Source organism: Ixodes scapularis, unplaced genomic scaffold (genome assembly GCF_016920785.2).
Source record: "Ixodes scapularis isolate PalLabHiFi unplaced genomic scaffold, ASM1692078v2 PGA_scaffold9__187_contigs__length_104089568, whole genome shotgun sequence".
Taxonomy (NCBI): Eukaryota; Metazoa; Arthropoda; class Arachnida; order Ixodida; family Ixodidae; genus Ixodes; species Ixodes scapularis.
In genome coordinates, this window is record NW_024609884.1 from 52,645,912 (window position 1) to 52,651,911 (window position 6,000).

A 6,000-nucleotide genomic window follows, 5' to 3' on the forward strand; every position below is an offset into this window, starting at 1 on the left:
GACTCTCTGACATCAGAGGAAAACAGGAGTAAAAGCAAGCATTCGAACGTCTGTCCAGTGGTAGACGCAGCACTAGCAGCAGAAAATGTGTAACATGTAAAGGGTGACAGTCTGCGTGAGAAAAGCTTCTGGTATTTTAGCTTCAGGACAATTCGATTTAAGTAAAATCTAAATTTTAGGGCTTAAGGGGCTAATAACGAGCTAGACACCTTCGCTTGCGTTTGTTATACATTACTTGAGGGTTGATATAAACAAGTCCACAAATACCACCCGTGTAGTCCATTGAAATACTTTCCGAATCCAGCAAAGGTCAAATGCAAGCAATGTATATAATAAATGTTCCTTGTTTGTATTTTTACTTTTCTCCTGCACTTGGGCTGTCAAACTTGTGATTCTTTCTTGATGGCCCAGACTGTATTTAACATGTTGCTCGAGCAGCATGCAGCTTTTCTGCTTCGGCGATCTTGTTTAAAAACAGGGATACAAAAAAAATAATATACATAACCTGCCAATTCATTCAGACCATCAGCATAATTTATTGTGCGAGATGTAGATCTATAGTGATGCTCCTGCAATTGTGGCCATATTTCTTTATTTTCATATACCAGCTGTGATTCATGCGTTGCCTGCTCTGTCAAGCATGCTTAAAATGTTGGTTGAAGTTTCGCCTGTAGCTACAGGCCATACCTCAATAAAGGTTCATATAAAAATTTACACTTCCTACGAAAAACACGCGAAAAAAAATTAAATAGAAACGAGCGCGCCGACAGCTAGCGTCGTCACAGCCGCCACCGGGCGAGCGGGCCGAGTCGGGGAAAAATTCTCTCCTCGCCGTGACGTCACCCCGATTCGCCGTAAGGGGGCGCCACGCGAACTTCTCGGGGCTAATACACGGTGGCGCCATAACTTGTGAGAACCACGGGTTCCCCGCATTCCTATCTAGGCCTCGCTAATGCAGGCCGTGGGGCGTCGCCATGTCGTGGCGCGTCCCGGATGCGAGGCAAGGCCGTTTTCCCTTGTGGACAGCTCTCCCTCGCCCTCTCGAGTGGTTTGCCTCAGGCACACCACACCCTTCGGGACCTTGATATTTGGACGCTTCTGCCCCTCCGAGAAACGAACCTACTGTCGACATTTCGGGCGCGTCCATTCCCGCAGGGTATATAAGTCGGCCCTAAAGGACTTCCAGTATGGGCGAAAACGTTGTTTTGCCGTTGCTACGCCAATAGAAGACATTTAGGATATAAGCGCAACCGTCACACATTCTCGTTTTGCCTTCCCTATATTTATTTACCATTTGCACGTTGAAAATGTTTTTCAAAAACATTTTCAACGTGCAATAACATTTTCAACATGAAAAAACATTCTCAACATGAAAAATGCATGTAATAAAATGTTTTATTATTTTTCGTTGCCCATACCGGATATTAGGGGTGTGCGAATAGTGACTTTTGAAACCGAATCGAATATGAATCGAATAATTGTGGCACGGAATCGGATACGAATACGAATCGAATAATTTTCGAATAGTTTCCGAATAGTAAATAGACAGCTACTAAAGAGGAGCAAAGAGATCAAAATTATTTTTATTGTTCCAAAATGTTTCTTAAAATTATTGTAAAAACGCGACTAGAGGATAATGACTAGAGTTCAACGACATATAATTAAATAGAGACAGAAGCTACGAATATATTAGAATGCTAAGCATAATATCACGGTTCACGCGGATGCAGAACATAAAATCACAGTTCGCTTGAGCCTGGTACATCCTGAAGCATTGTACTTAGTAGGAACTCTAGGTTCTCTTTTTATTCCTTGCTATAGCAGATGTCCTTGAATAGAGGATCAAGGAAGGTGGCAAGGGCGTGATGTGCCTGTGTGCTTACGTCCAGGAACCTTGTTTTCACTGATCTGAGAAGATTTCGGGAAAACGCCTTGTATTGAGTTCCACTGGCGCCCTCAAAAAGCAACATCTTCACACACTGCGAAGTGCAACAACCATAGGAAGTGTTAGGAAAGACTCGAAACAATGCAGCTGTTGTGGCTTCTGACACCAAGGATGATGCAAGATGCCATTCGTCCGTGGTCAAGTTCTCAACGGTATCGGTTTCTGCCAGGTAACGCAACAGCGGTCTTGAGTTTCAGCAGGCGTGCCAGCATGGTGTACTCACTATTCCATCTTGTATGTACATCTTGTACCAGCTCAAAGGGAACTTCTATGCCCACCCTCTTTTGTATATCTTGCAGTCCTTCTCTTGCACTGCTGCTCCGTTTGTATAGTGCCCCACTATGGCTCGCACTTTGGTGCACACGTTTAAGAAAGCTGCAAGGTATATGCAAAACATGCAATGTGCACCCACGGCGTTCGGGCAATCGCAGAAACGAAGTTCTGAGCGTTATCAGTGACCACAAAGCAAGAAAGTGTCAGAGGTATGCCCCACTCCTGAAGGACGCCCTCGATCAGAGAACGCAGATTTTCCGCAGTGCGGTGTTCATACGTACAGCGGCAGGCAAGCACAAAGCTGTAAGGCACGAAGTCCTCACTCAGCACATGGCACGTCACTAGCACATAACTGTCGCCAGCTCGTTACGTCCAGCTGTCAGTGGTGATGGCGACACACCCCAGGTCCTTCCTTAGGACGCTGTGAAACAAAGTGTGGGGGGCATACCTAGCATCATTGTACATTTTCGTAACGACAGTGCTCGAGAACGTCGTTCGAGAAAGAACGTTGTACTCGGGCACAGCACATTTTACCAGCTCCACAAAAGTTGGTTTTTCGACGACTGTGTAGCTGTGCAAGCCAGTTGCGATGAGGCAGCCAATTTTATTGTTAGTGCCCTGGCGCGAACGCTCTGATTGCTTAGACGGGGCCTGAAAGCCGGCATCGTACTTGCGTTCTTGATTTTTGGAGCATTACGTTGCTCCGCCGCAGCATTCGCGCTTTCATTCTCCTTAATTGCGGGCCCCTGGATGACGCTTCAGGGGACTCATCAAAGGCGTCGTCGTGTTTGTTGGAACAAAAGTAAGTTTGTCGTTTGTTGGAAGATCAGTTTTGCTAAATACGCCTGAAAAACGAAATGGAATTGGTGTCAGAACAAGAACAGCATGACTACCGAGCGCGGGAAAGTCCGTTGGCAGTGCCTGCGTGACGGCATATTTGATGTACGCGCGCGTCTGTTCCTTCCCTTGAGGTGTTGGACGGGGCCTCGATCGTGATGTTGGATCCTTTTGGCACAAATATTGCAACTAGAATTACTGTCAGGATGAGAACGGCAGGCACTAGCTTCCAACCTTCGATAGGGCTTCTGTCTCGAGAGCCTCGAGCGTGAACGTGCAGCCAAATCGCAGTGAAGGGCAACGAAGACATGCTGGAGGTCGGCCGTTCAACGCCCTGCCGTTCTTACTTTGTCAGCAGACTTCTAGCTAGGGGAGGGGCTTTTGGGGGTTGCGAGTGCAGCTTTCTCTTGCCATGTGTGTTTCTTAATTGCTATTACCGTTTTTTTAGCTGTTTATAGCCATCATGTACGACCCTTTAATATACACAAGCATCCCCCCTCCCAAACAACACACACAAGGAATGCACATCCAAACCACCTCAACCAGCCCCCCCCCCCCCCCCCCCCCCTTTAAAATAAAAAAAGCCTGATTACGTTTTTACTTATTAGGAGCAATAATAGTTTTTATTATTTCGTATCGATTTTCCGCTGATCACACCAGAGATCTTATATTATTGATTTATTTTTCAGGGGGGGGGGGGGGGGGGGGGGGGGGGGGCGCTTCAATTTTGATTCCGCCAACGTCAGCATGGATTTGTAGCGTGCACTTCGTTAACACCCGCAAGGTCGACGCTGAGGCTCATCCTGCAACAAGTTACTAGACGAGATGCCAGCTGAGGTGCTGAATGAAGACTAATTGCAGGAAACCTATCAACCCTCTAATTGCTCGTGGAAGATTCTTAGTCAATTTAAATTAATTTTCACTCCCTCGCTCGAATATACAGGTGACCTTTTTTCGTCTATTTTGCATTCTTTATATGTGCCCGGTTCTTAGCCAGTTAAAAGTATCGTTAGTTGATTGGCAACTTCTGTAGTCTCTTCTGTCTTTGAGTTACAAGTTTTGGTTTAGTCTGTACGCCAAGATTCAGTATAGCTTGGCTAAAGATAGATAAGCTTAGGTGATGACTGATTTCTCACGAACTGTGAGACATCTTTCGTGAGATTTGGAATATCATGATCTGGGCCGTGTGAGATCCCTGAAATAGTCGGGGTTCTCGGCCCTACAATTTCTTTGACAGTCCCTTGTTTCTCGAGATGTGTACATCATCTGCAAGTGTCCTGCCGGCCATACTTCTAGTCTGCGCCAATGTCACCGTGTTAACAGCATGGGAAAATTTTTTTATATTGTCACAAGGTTGTGTGTTTACCTACTCGTGGTTGTAATAAAACTCAATAAAAAAATTTTTTTACTATCAACAAAACATTTCTGAGAGCGTTGATTTATGCTGCTGTGCCCTATTTTCCAGACTATAGTCCGCAAGAGCAAATTTGGGGGAAAAAATAAAATATTTTGCTTAGATTGTCTACACACGGTGCATAGTCCGCACCTGGTGCTTACTCGTCACGAATATCTTCTAATAGACGGCACACCTTGAGAAATGTCTGCTTTCTTAGCTCACAAAAAAAATTTTAATATACATAAATCATCATTAACATACTCTTTCATTCACAAAATCCGTCTCGTCTCGTCATAATCAACGATATTGAAAAACAAAAATAGTCCGCACAGCCTAAAATTTCAACTTTTAAAAGTATATCCCGGAAAATACGGTACATTTTTAGAAACGCTTGAAACATGCAACGAAACAAACTTTATTCAGCTAAGCAGCAATTAAACGCTTACAGGCATGAATTATTTTTTCAGAAAATAAAAATTGTTCCAATGATGGTAACCTATCATCTGTCACTGGTGTTTTCTTTGCTACACATTTTCCTCCTAAACTGTCCCCGACAGGAAAGTATGAATCAAGCCCCCACCCAATATTTGAAAATCTTGGATGTGGATTGGACATCTTGAACCTGAAAGAGAAATTAAGTTCTTATAAATGCATCCAACTGAACATCGTCATGAAAATTCGCGTAAAATTATGTGCAGTCATCTGCATAGGAGATATTTAGGCAGGAGATTTAGTCTAGGCTAGCCTCTTTTCATTTTCAACTATTTTGCCCATCTTTCTGACATAATCTCGCAGCACATTATTGTTCAAACTCGCAGAAAAAGTACCATTAATCAGCAGGAGCAGGTCCCCAGTAACTGCAACCTACTGCCTCTGTGAAGTGGGACAAAAATACTTGGTAATAAATCTACGAGGCCTTTGTTCAGGTCGTGCCCTGACGTTTTAGTTCCCTACTGCTGAGGCAGGCTAATGCAGGATGCGTGGTCAGCAATACTAATAAAATTAAGATCGTCGGCAAAATGCTCGCACCGGTCCGCGACTCCAGCCCAGCGAGGACCTGTAGTCGCAACTGTACGCGGGGGTCCTATCTCTTCCCGGAATTATCAGCCTATGCCCGCACGATCCCCGACACGTTAGTATTTCTTCGACGTGGACGAGCCCGAAAAGCTATCCCACTCGTAGCCTCTAGTGCGAGAGCGTAGTCTGCCGGTGTTTCAACGTCCGAAAAATAGTATCCCGACTTCGTGCATCAGACACAGAAAGTGGGCTAGACATGCTCCCTTGGCCAACCAGAAGCCTAAAATCACCTAGCGGTGGTAGCGAGAAACTGTTTTGATCCAAGGTATATGTTGGTTTAAGGTCTTAATAAGCACTTAAGAGTGAAGTGTAGTAACCCTTTATGGTTCCAAAAGGGTGCACGTGATGTTTCGATCATGATCATGCAGAAAGATGTAAGAAACGAATGTGCCGCTCAACTCTGTTTTACTCGGATAGAGTGTGACCGCTCGGACGGCAGATTCCCAACCCTCGGTGCTTGGCGTACGGATTA